Below are 13,515 nucleotides of genomic sequence, written 5' to 3'. Positions count from 1 at the left end.
TTACTCCACACTCATTCTCAACTTTGGCTTCAAATATTTTGAATTTATCAAATATTTCCAACTTTTTTTTCAAAGATAAAACCCACGTTATTCTAGGATAATCATCGATAAAAATAAAAATGTATATGTTACCATAACAAGTCCTTGTATTAGTAGGACAAAATAGATATATATGAACCAAATATAAAATCTCGGTAGCAATATATGTCTTGCTCTTAAAAGTTGTTCTTGTTTTCTCTCCATAGTGCATTCCTTGTGTAATGTATTAGTAGGCTTCATCAACTTCTATAGATCTCTCACAACATTAGTAGTATTGATATTCACAAAATTATCAAAATTATCATGAAAAAACCTTATATTTCATAACCAATTATCATTATTCTTTACAACCAAACACCTATTCTCTCCTCAATTCAAATGAAAATAAGTTCTTTTAGTTTTTGTTCCAAATGCAATCTCAACTTTAGATTCATTTGTAATAGTGTGCATTCCATCCTTAAATGTACATTGTAACCTTTTTCAACCAAGTGTCCAACACTCAAAATATTATGCTTTAGTCCATTAACAAATAAAGTATCATTAGTATTATTCTTACCATCGAGAGACATTGAGCCTGATCCTTTAATCAAGCAAGGAGATTTAACCAAATCTAAAAACACCACCATTATACTTATCAAAATTTACAAATTTATTGACATCTCATGTCATATGATGTGAGCATCTATTATTTATTATCCATTCATTCTTCTTCTCAATTAAGGAAACTAGGGCTTTTTCTTCAATCATAGGACTTTCATCTTTAATAGCAATTATGATGGTGAAAATGGGATGCATCTCCGCCATGGAAAAATAGCGATCAAGATGAAGAAACAAACCCAATAAAGTAGATGTAGCAACAACCACTAAGGAGAGAGGGAAAAATCATGGGATCTACTTTGGGATCTTTCTAGGCTTTGACCTTTGTGATAAGAAGATAAGTAAAGTAATAAAATACACAAATCTTTGATCTAGGAATTGAAATGCAAAAAATTAGTATAGAAATGTGTGGACCCATAAGATAAATGTAACAGAAAGGGACAAATAAATGATTTGGTACCATCTGGAAGCCCGAAAGGACTTGATTTCTTATCTGAACCCCAAGAAATTGCAAATTCTAATCTAGGCTAGAGTAAAAGAAAAATCCATCTATCTTTTTCTAGTCATGATTAGGAGTTCATGTCCAAAAGTGTGCCCATTATCCCATCCTTGGTGCATTTCAATCATATCATTTATGTGAATCTGTTCAATTCAAGGAACATGGTTGGGAGGTGTTAAAGTTCTATAGTACTTAAAATAGTATGGCACCATCTACATGTGTTCACAAACATAGGTGGGGAGGACCATTCTAATAATTTGAAAGGCCCCTCTACAAGTAGGAACAATAGGCTGGGGGTAGGGGAAAATGACCATCGATGTAATTGACCTTGATCAATAAAAGTCATAGGTTTTTGTAATTTCCATACTTTGGCAGTCATTGCAGCCATCTTTGCAACCTTTATTCATGGTCAAAATAAGTTCTTCTTGAAAATATTTTATTTTCAAATGTTAGGGAATTGAATCAACTCTATTTTGGTTTTTGTGGCATAAAGTTTTATTGAGTATGAACAAAGAAGTCAGTGTTTCCTGATAATTTGATCAAACCCTCAAATAGGGAAACCCAAGGTTCTCCAAAATGTAATATATCCAAAATTTGCATGTGATAAGTCCCAAACTTGGACAAGAAAATGAGAATAAACAAGTATTATGTCTTACAAAGGTTTATGATTGACATGCAAGAATTGATGTGCAGGTTGACCATCGAAAGATGATTGAAACTATTTCTATATTAACATATGTATGATAAGGTAATTTGGTTAATACTTTTTCCATACAAAATAATTTGAGAGTGTTATAAAAAGTTGTAGGGATAGTCCTTGGAGGGACTTAAAGAGGTTTCTTGGTTTTTGAAGGATCATGACTCCAAGATATGAATAGTGAGTTGATAGCCTATAAGAATAGATAGAGTTGGAATGCCATGACAGTAAAAGATAAACAATGTTCTTGTTTGGGAATAAGTTGTTAGTTGGAGTTGTGGATAGTATGGGAAAATTGTAGAGTGGTGAGTGTTCAGAACCCAAGAGGTAAAGAATTGGCTTAAGAAAGGGTCCTATTGTGAAAGTCATAGTAGATAGGGCGGTGAGTAGGAAGTTTAGATAGAGAGTAGTTTAGGCACATTGTTGGCCTTAGCAAGTGATTGGTTGAGTTCTTAAGGGAGTGAGGAGCCCAAGCATAGTTTTGAAGGGGTAAAAGAGTGAGTATGGTGTTAGAAGGATATATACGTGCAGTCAAGTGTATGACACAAGAAAATGGATAAGGAACTATTGAAGATAATAAAAAATGGCATGTGATCAGACCTTGAAGTTGTGAGCAGATTACTATATTGGTTAATGGACACCAATAAGTTAATGGGATCAATAGGAGAGAGAATGGTCCAAGGATGAGTATAAGAGGGTATGCTATCATAGGGTACTAAAATAAGAGTGAGTGATCAGTGGGAGAAAGGGTTTGAAGTATGAAATTAGTAAATGAGTTTGTGAAATTAGTTATGTGATTAGTTAAAATGAATATAATTTGAATGTGATTAGAGCTATAGGAATAGACAATGAGTGTCTTGACCATTAAGATGTCATGAAGAGGAGGAGTGCAGAGGTGAATGATCAATAGAAGGGATCTAAGTATTGATCCAAGTTGAATCTAATTAGTGATTAAGAGAGTTCATTTTGATGTGAGAAGTTGTATCTCACAAGGAGTTGGAAGTTGTTCTTATTGATTAGGACATTGGGAAAAAATTTCAAGATGCTTATCATCAAGGGAAATTGTCATTTATTGATCAAGGTCAATTACACCAAAAACACAATAATCAACATTGTTTGTTCCACAAAACACCTAAATTGATTTCAATACCTATTTATAACCATAACATTAAAACCCCTTTCACATGAAAATCAGTCATATTCGACAGCCCAATCAGTGCATTCGACTAATCCTATTATAGCACTGATAACATTGCTATATATATGATGTTTCCTTTTGTCATAGGTATAACAACTTTTTCAGTCCTATGATGGTTCCATTCATTGAACTTTTGATGAACCCCATCATATCAAAGACAAGGTTGTTGTACCTGCAAAATTTCTCTTTGTTATAGGTACAATGTAATGTCCCCACTAGCAAGGACAATAATATCTACAAAACCAATGTTAGAATTTATACAATAATAAAATATATTTGACTATTCTACCCTCTATCTTAACCCAATCTTAAAGATGTCTCCAAATCAGGATTAATAACCCTCTTGAGGATCCTTAGATCCCTGGTTACTTCTCTATCTTCTATGAAGTGCTCCCTTTAAGGTCCTTCCTAGAAGAGACTTTTTTATCTAGGGCCCTCAACACATATGCATATGTTAACATCTATGGAATATTCCAGCTTATAATTGAATTAAGATCACTCTCTTCCCTCAAAAGAGACTCTCGTGAACTTAAATCTTTTACTATTAAGTCATGTGTGTTATCCATTTCAAATTACACCTTTATATATATATATATATATATATGATTAATTAATATAAATAAATTCACAACTATAATTAAGAAAATATAAACCATAAACATACCTTTCTTACCTTCCTCTTTGCACGGTCTATTTAGATCCTTATTTGGCCATTTTTGTTTCTTCTTTCTCAAGAGTCACAACCTTTCATAATAGAAATATTTTGAAAAGTCACAACACTTCATAATTATAATCCTTTCGAAAAGTTACAACACTTCATAATCAAGATCCTTTAGAAAAGTCCAAATTGTTTATAATTAAAATATTTTTGAATAGTAACAACTATTCATAATTATGACCCTTTCAAAGGTTCACATCCTTTCAATATCATTGATACCTTTTCAAAAAGTCACTTTCTTATTTTCTTTATATTATATTCCTCTTTCGTTTTTCCTTTTTGAACTCCTATCTTCTCCTCCTTTTTTTCTCTCTCTAAAATAAACTCTCTTCCCTTTTATATCTTAATTTTAAGTAGTCATGTCTATTTGTTAAATATCTCTTGACTTTTCATTAGATTTAGTTAATTTATATTATTCTATGTTATATTATTTATTTATTTACTTATTTATCTTTATTATTAATATATTATTTATTTCTATTTAGAAAGTTAACATACTTTCTACAATATTGTCTCTTGAATTTAATTTAATTTATTTATTCATTCATTTTGATTTTATTATTTTTTAATTATTTAAAATATCATACTAAATATGATTTCATTGATAATATAGATTAAATAATAATTTTCTCCTATTTTTATGTTTTAGTATTAGTTTTAATATAACTCTATTGTCATTATTTATTTATTAACATTGTATAATCTAATTATTATTAAAATTATATCTCAAAATAGGGATATGATAGTCTACCCTTCCTCAAATTGCTTGTCCTCAAGCAATTAGATTATTTCTTCTCTTGACTTTAAATAGAGATTTATTTTAGTCTGAATTCTTACGTTGCTATCATGGATACGTTTGAATCCTTTCTAATAGTTATTAAATTTCTACATTAGTATTTCATATAGATTATTTTTCTAGATCCTATTTAACCCTAGAGGATGGCAAGATCATGCTTTGATACCACTTTAATGTCCTCACTAGCAAGGACAATAATATCTGCAAAACCAATGTTAGATTTTATACAATAATAAAATATATTTCGCTATTCTACCCTCTATCTTAACCCAACCTTAAAGACATCTCCACATCAGGATCAATAACCCTCTTGAGGATCCTTAGATCCCTTGTTACTTCACTGTCTTCTATGAAGTGCTCCCTTTAAGGTCCTTCCTAGAATAGACTTTCTCTATCTAGGGCCCTTGACACATATGCATATTCTAACATCTACAGAATATTTCGGCTTATAACTGAATTAAGATCACTCTCTTCCTAATGGAACTCTTGATCTTAAGCTATTAAGATCACTCTCTTCCCAAAAGGACTCTCTTGATCTTAAATCTTTAACTATTAAGTCATGTGTGTTATCCATTTCAAATTACACCTTTATATTTATTTATTTATTTATTTATTTATTTATTTATTTATATACACAAGTATAATTAATTAATATAAATAAATTCATTACTATAATTAAGAAAATATAAACCATAAATATACCTTTCTTACCTTCCTCTTTGCATGGTCTATTTAGATCCTTATTTGGCCATTTTGTTTCTTCTTTCTCAAGAGTCACAACCTTTCATAATAGAAATATTTTGAAAAGTCAGAACACTTCATAGTTATAATCCTTTCAAAAAGTTGCAACACTTCATAATCAAGATCCTTTAGAAAATTTCAAATAGTTTATAATTAAAACATTTTTGAATAGTCACAACTATTCATAATTATGACCCTTTCAAAGGTTCACATCCTTTCAATATCATTGATACTGTAAGAATTTGCCTAAGATAATAATTCAATGCCAAGATCAAGAAACTCAATAGATAGCACAAGAGAGACAAATGATGATCAAATGAGAATGGATATAAGATGATTGGATAATTGGATGAATACATCATAGAGGGTATATATATAAAAGGGCAACCGATATGTCTAGAAGTCACACAAGAGATAAGGATTACAACTCAGCACATATCCACCAAAGGTGGATTATCCTCCATTGAGCACGGGAGTTTGTGTGATGATGAGAGGATAAGTTTACATAGGTGTATCTCATAAAGAGATGTTGTAGACACCATATGCTTAAATAAGTTGCTAACTTATGTGTTGTCAACAAGACAACTCATATGACTATGCATATTCCTAAGTAAACTTAAGTGTAATAATAATTATTTATTTACACTAACACCCCCCCTCCCTCCCTTAAGTGCAACTTAGGGGAATGCACTTAAGCTCACAAAGCTAAATGCAAGATGCAATGTGAGTCTAGGCTACTAGGGCATGTTAGGTACCCATGTACAAATGTAATGCTCTACATACAGTGTGATGCAATGCAATACAATGCAATCTCTCTGAAAACAGAAAAAAAGGGAAAACCTCATGAGAAAAACCTCCTCCAAAAAGATAGATGAAAAAATACAAGATGCATGCAAGAATGGAGTAATCAAGACCCCCCTAGTATGACATACATCATGCATGTACAAGCATATATCCCCCATAAGAAAAAATACATGATGGTATCCCCCCATATTGAATAATCTCCTACAAGGATGTTATGAATACAAAAAAGTATCTAATGTCTACAAATGACATTTCTCCCTTTAGGAAGAAGATACACCAAGTATAGGTGCAAGTATACTTCCCATTGTGGATAGGAAGATGGATGATAAATCCATATGTAGTATGCTATGGATGTTGCCTCTAAAGTCCGCTCATATGTTGACAAGTCCTTAATGAATGTAGATGCCACAAGCCAATCTGGTGGATGCCCAAAAGAAGTTGAAAAACAAGGTAACATGTCCATGTATGAAAGTGAATCAAACACCAAAGATAAGGAATCATCCTTATAGGAAGATATGGGAAGAGAAGCAATGTAGCCTCCCCTCAATGATGAATGCACACCCATGAAAGAAGCTTCTTGATGACTGAAGAAGCTGCACCATGAAAACTAAATAATGTTCATCCTTGTAGAAAGAAGTGGTGTCATAGGTGTAGTACAGAATGCTCCCCAACTAGTAGGAAGAATCATCAAAAGATATGATGTCTGAGGAAACTGGAATACAATCTCCAAAAATTGATATCTCTCCTCTAAAGTAAAAGAGTCCTCCTCCAACTGCTGAAAACAAGTGTCCACAATCATGCCAGTCTCAAAAGAAAGATTAAGTGGTTGAGGGTCAGAGTGTTCCCTCGCAACAAGTGCAAAAGAATTCTCCTCAACAAAGAGAAGATGGATGTCGTCAATAATGTCTCCCACATCTTCAATGTAATATTCCACAAACAACACTACAATGTATGGAAGGAAGTCATCCATGAAGCTAAAATAGGAAGACATGGTGTTTCCTACTGCACTAAATTAGGAGCATCTGTGGCTGAAACTGGATTAGTAGAAGCAACAGGAGCATCAGGAGGTATGATCTCAACTGGAGTTGTAGGTTCCACAACTGGAGTGACTGGAGGGAGAATTTCCTCTGGGAATGGAGGGACTTTTGGATCTCCGTATGCTTTCCAAAGACACATCTAAAGTTCATAAGGATTATTTGCCTTTCTAAGGACAGCAAAATAATTCATACTGATATTTATAAAAATAGCTTGAAAAATCATTCTACGAACCATCTAATCAATAGAAGAAGGCAGTTATTTGGAACATAGATAAGGAAATACTTCCTTATGTTCTCTTAGATGATCAATCATCAAAGCACTCCATTTTCAATAGTTCCTTTTTGTCAATTTAAATCCTAAACCAAACTGACACTTGCGACATGACTCCATGAGATCAAATGAGATCAAATAATGTATTCACCCCCAAAATGCAAAAAAGAAATCAAAGAAACCCCACCCCTAATGCATGATTTGGCACTTTACATTTAGTGTCATTACAATGGGCCACTTGCCAATTTAGGGTGTAAGTGGACTTCTAATTTTGATAGTTACAACAACAAATATGAAGCTATATCAAACTCAACAAGATAAGACACAAGACCTCTCAAGGATCTAATTAATTACAAGTGCCAATAGGCCAAAATGAGACCAAAATTTGAAAGTACTATGTCTATTCAAAATTACTCCAAACTGATACTAGATCTAGAAAGTAGACAAAAATTCATGCACTCTCAAAAAAAATAGCACCTAAATATGTGTCCAAATGAGCCCAAACGAAGCCTTTGAAGTTGCAAAAATTGAGATTTGCAATTTGCAAAAAAATTCAAGAACAGAGATCTCAAACAACCTACAGAAATGTGTAGATCACAAAATTCTACCCCAAAACAACAAAAAAAATGCTTGAAAAAAGGATTCCATATGAGGGAGATATCATTGTTTGAAAATCACCTCTATAATTATTTTTTTTGAATCGCCGTTGTCACACCTCCAAAAATCAAATGACTCTAGATTTCACCTTAGATGTTCGATTTTGATGAAATAAAAGTCAATTTGGGAGTTTTTTGACCTTTTGAATATGATACCAATATCTAATTTGCACCAGCAAGCTCCAATCTTGACCTACAAAAAAAAAACTCTCCAATGGCTATGCAATGAAACTCCCATGGCTCTGATACCATGTAAGAATTTTCCTAAGGCAATAATTCAATGCCAAGATCAAGAAGCTCAGTAGATAGCACAAGAGAGACAAATGATGATCAAATGAGAATGGATATCAAATAATTGGATAATTGGATGATTGGATAATTGGATGAATACATCATAGAGGGTTCCTATATATAAGGGCAACCAACATGTCTAGAAGTCACACAAGAGATAAGGATTACAAGTGAACACATGTCCACCAAAGGTGGATTATCCTCCATTGAGCATAGGAATTTGTGCAATGATGAAAGGATACATTTACATAGGTGTATCTCATAAAGAGATGTTGTAGACACCATGTGCTTAAATAAGTTGCTAACTCTTGTGTTGTCAACAAGACAACTCATATGACTATGCATATTCCTAAGTAAACTTAAGTAAAGTGTAATAATAATTAATTATTTACACTAACAAATACCTTTTCAAAAAGTCATTTTCTTATTTTCTTCATATTATATTCCTCTTTCATTTTTCCTTTTTGAACTCCTATCTTCTCCTCCTTTTTTCCCTCTCTAAAATAAACTCTCTTTCCTTTTATATCTTACTTTTAAGTAGTCATGTCTATTTGTTAAATATCTCTTGACTTTTCACTAGATTTAGTTAATTTATATTATTCTATGTTATATTATTTATTTATTTACTTATTTGTATTTATTATTAATATATTATTTATTTCTATTTAGAAAGTTAACATACTTTCTACAATATTGTCTCTTGAATTTAATTTAATTTCTTTATTTATTCATTTTGATTTTATTATTTTATAATTATTTAAAATATCATACTAAATATGATTTCATTGATAATATAGATTAAATAATAATTATCTCCTATTTTTATGTTTTAGTATTAGTTTTAATATAACTCTATTATCATTATTTATTTATTAACATTCTATAATATAATTATTATTAAAATTCTATCTCAAAATAGGGATATGACAGTCCACCCTTCCTCAAATTGCTTGTCCTCAAGCAATTAAATTATTTCTTCTCTTTATTTTAAATAGAGATTTCTTTTAGTCTGAATTCTTACGTTGCTATCATGGATACGTTTGAATCCTTTCTAATAGTCATTAAATTTTACATTAGTATTTCATATAGATTATTTTTCTAGATCCTATTTAACCCCACAGGATGGCAAGATCATGTTCTGATACCACTATAATCTCCCCACTAGCAAAAACAATAATATCTGCAAAACCAATGTTAGAATTTATACAATAATAAAATATATTTCACTATTCTACCCTCTATCTTAACCCAACCTTAAAGACGTATCCACATAAGGATCAATAACCTTCTTGAGGATCCTTAGATCCTTGGTTACTTCTCCATTTTCTATGAAGTGCTCCCTTTAAGTTCCTTACTAGAAGAGATTTTCTCTATCTAGGGCCCTTGATACATATGCATATGTTAACATCTACGGAATATTCTAGCTTATAACTGAATTAAGATCACTCTCTTCCTAATGGGACTCTCTTGATCTTAAGCTATTAAGATCACTTTCTTCCCAAAAGGACTCTCTTGATCTTAAACAATTAACCATAGTAAGATCTTTCTCTTCCCTCAAAAGGGACTCTCTTGATCTTAAATATTTAACTATTAAGTCATGTGTGTTACCCATTTCAAATTACACACACACACACATACAAGTATAATTAATTAATATAAATAAATTCATAACTACAATTAAGAAAATATAAACCATAAACATACCTTTCTTACCTTTCTCTTTTCATGGTCTATTTAGATCCTTATTTGGCCATTTTTATTTCTTCTTTCTCAAGAGTCGCAACCTTTCATAATAGAAATATTTTGAAAAGTCACAACACTTCATAGTTATAATCCTTTCAAAAAGTTGCAACACTTCATAATCAAGATCCTTTAGAAAAGTCCAAATGGTTTATAATTAAAACATTTTTGATTAGTCACAACCATTCATAATTATGACCCTTTCAAAGGTTCACATCCTTTCAATATCATTGATACCTTTTCAAAAAGTCACTTTCTTATTTTCTTCATATTATATTCCTCTTTCATTTTTCCTTTTTGAACTCTTATCTTCTCCTCCTTTTTTTCCCTCTCTAAAATAAACTCTCTTCCCTTTTATATCTTAATTTTAAGCAGTCATATTTATCTATTAAATATCTCTTGATTTTTCATTAGATTTAGTTAATTTATATTATTTTATGTTATATTATTTACTTACTTATTTGTGTTTATTATTAATATATTATTTATTTCTATTTAGAAAGTTAACATACTTTCCAAAATATTGTCTCTTGAATTTAATTTAATTTCTTTACTTATTCATTTTAATCTTATTATTTTTTAATTATTTAAAATATCATACTAAATATGATTTCATTAATAATATAGATTAAATAATAATTATCTCCTATTTTTATATTTTAGTATTAGTTTTAATATTACTCTATTATCATTATTTATTTATTAACATTTTATAATCTAATTATTAATAAAATTCTATCTCAAAATAGGGATATGACATACAACAATCCCTTTCATTAGAATTTTGATGAAAACTAGAGTCATCATTGCTTTTCTGGCGACTACAAACCCTCTTTGCATAGGTCTGATGTAGATGTCATATTTATGATGTCTCTGTCTCTATCAGAACTTTTGATGAAAAAATAGTGGCAAGCATCTTTGTCATCGTTTATCAGAAGTTCAACATTTGCTTGTCAAAATTCTAACGAATTCTCACCAGAAATCAACCCCAAATGTATTAGTGTGACTCTATATATTAGAAACATGCATGCATACCTAAGACATATTATCTATTGCGGTAACTTCATTTGAAAACAATATAATAAAGTTTGAATCTCTTGATTTTTTAATATATCTATCTCTCTTTTAACCTAAGAAAGACAACTATCCATTCCTATCAACTATTTACTAACAAATGATTGTTAGGATAGTTAGGAACTTTCAAAAAGTGTAAGAAAACACTCATTCCTTGGTAGTTGTCATAGCATAACATCTGCTCAAAAAATAATTTAGAATGCTTAACTCACCAACTTTTCCCATTTGTTTTATTGCCATTGCATTTCTAAAAATAGCTTCAATGGAACCTTTATATTCAACATGCTTTCTTTATCTTTTCAAATATAAATTATATTCTAAGATATTCTCAATATGTTGACATTGATCCTTTGTTTCCCATCTTATCAATAATTTTTCTATTCCATTTATGATTTGTTTTCATAAACTTTATCGATATGTTTTCTATGGTGTCAATTTTTAGCTACAACCTCTTTTCCTTTGTATGTTTCCACCTAAAAACATTACACCTAGATTGGGTGCTCACCTTTATTTGGATTCTCTATTTGTATCAATGAATGAATACTTTTAACACCTAATCACTTTGAAAATTTCTTGGCATATCTCACTCTCAACCTATTTTTTTCCCCCTTCCCAACATCATCATTATTTGTGGCATTGTCTTTGTTACCCAAGTTGGTGATCTCATTTGTGATACCTTGGGTATTGAGTAGGAAATCTTCTTCAACTTAATTGTCATATGAGATATTAGGTTTATTGTCATCTTCAATATTTGGTGCAAGTTGTGAAAATTATAGTTGTGATGAAGATATTAGGTTTTTTGACATCTTCAACATTTAGTGCAAGTTGTGAATCTTATGGTTATGATGATGCACCTTCATCATTTTGACCACAAGTATTGCCAAAGTACTTAGTTAAAGTTATGGTTTTGTATTTTTATGGTCTCCCATGGCCTTTTCCACATTTAGGGGCCTGACCTTTCTTCCTATTTGGCATCTCTAACAAAGAAAAGGCTACAAAAAATTTATCTACTTGATTAAAAATCTTAAATAAGACTATATGATTATTTGGCCATAACACCTAGAATCTAAATATGATTCTTTGACCGTGACACCTCTAATATAGATTCTAGGCATCTAGGATCTCCTCACTCAATAAGAATGAACTCAAAATTTTAAATAGATTGGCATGAATAATATTATAGCACTTTAAAAAAATGATAACTTACCTTTAGATTCTTAGTAAGTAGCACTAGAAGTTGACAATGCACCAGTACGTGTTCCTAGTCTAAAACTTGGTTATTGCTTGGAATTGAGAACTCAAAATCTACCAAATTGAGTAAAAATAAAAGTGGTCTTTAATAGTATGTATACAAATATATAATTGGAAATTTTATAGAGGATTGTAAATGGCTTGTATATGTGATGAACTCATTGAAAATATAACATGTATTAAATATAGAGAAAATCAAACCTCCACAAAAACATATTAATTATAATTTTCTAGGCAATTTATTGAATGTGCATTGGGATGAAATTGTAATAAAATTCATTAATATTGTGGTGTATTACTATGAACTTTAGAACAATCCTAGGTGAATTGGATCCTCATGAAAATATAACTTTTTGTGGCTTTTGGTGAATTATGACCACCATTTATGACATCTTTATAAAATTATGGACAAACATATTAAATAGACCACTTCGAAATGTAGATTTTATTGGCAAAATATTTGTATCAATACAATTAATTAATTTAAAATTTGGGTTAATAGAAGAACATGTGAACTGTGTCTTCTTTTGTCCTAAATTATTTGTCATTTTTAAAGTGCCAACATGAAATATTCATCAATTAGTGAATATTCACAACTAAAGATCTCCCTAGTATAAGGTTCCTTGAGGCTCAACCAAGATTGACAAAATTATAATTTCAAGAGGTGTGTCTTTTGATTCAGCCCTAGTATCTATACTCCACCTAAACACAAGACTTGATGTTATTCCATAGAGTGATCTCTTCTCTAGGAATGATCATTAAAAGGAAAAAGTAAGATCCCTTATTTATGGTCAACTCAATCTCCTTACCAAGAATGCAATAAAAGAGCATACATAAGGAAATGCTCAGGATTAAAATACAAAGGTATTCATATTTAAATCCTAAATCCATATGTTAATGATAAATTTTAAGTCCCTTTTTTTAAAATGTGAGAAAGACATATGAGACAATTTGATCTAAAATAAGGAAACATCCTATGTTGAAAGGAAATGTCTATGATTACTTTTTAGAATGTACATTAGGGCTAGAGACAAGTGTACTCAAATTTAAAACTGCAAATAGTTTTGAAGTCCCTTTGATAAAAAATGACAAGCCATAAAGATGTC

This window comes from Cupressus sempervirens, chromosome 6 (assembly GCF_028749045.1).
Source record: "Cupressus sempervirens isolate cs-2001-9-10 chromosome 6, ASM2874904v1, whole genome shotgun sequence".
In the NCBI taxonomy this organism is placed as follows: domain Eukaryota; kingdom Viridiplantae; phylum Streptophyta; class Pinopsida; order Cupressales; family Cupressaceae; genus Cupressus; species Cupressus sempervirens.
This window is presented reverse-complemented; position numbering follows the sequence as displayed.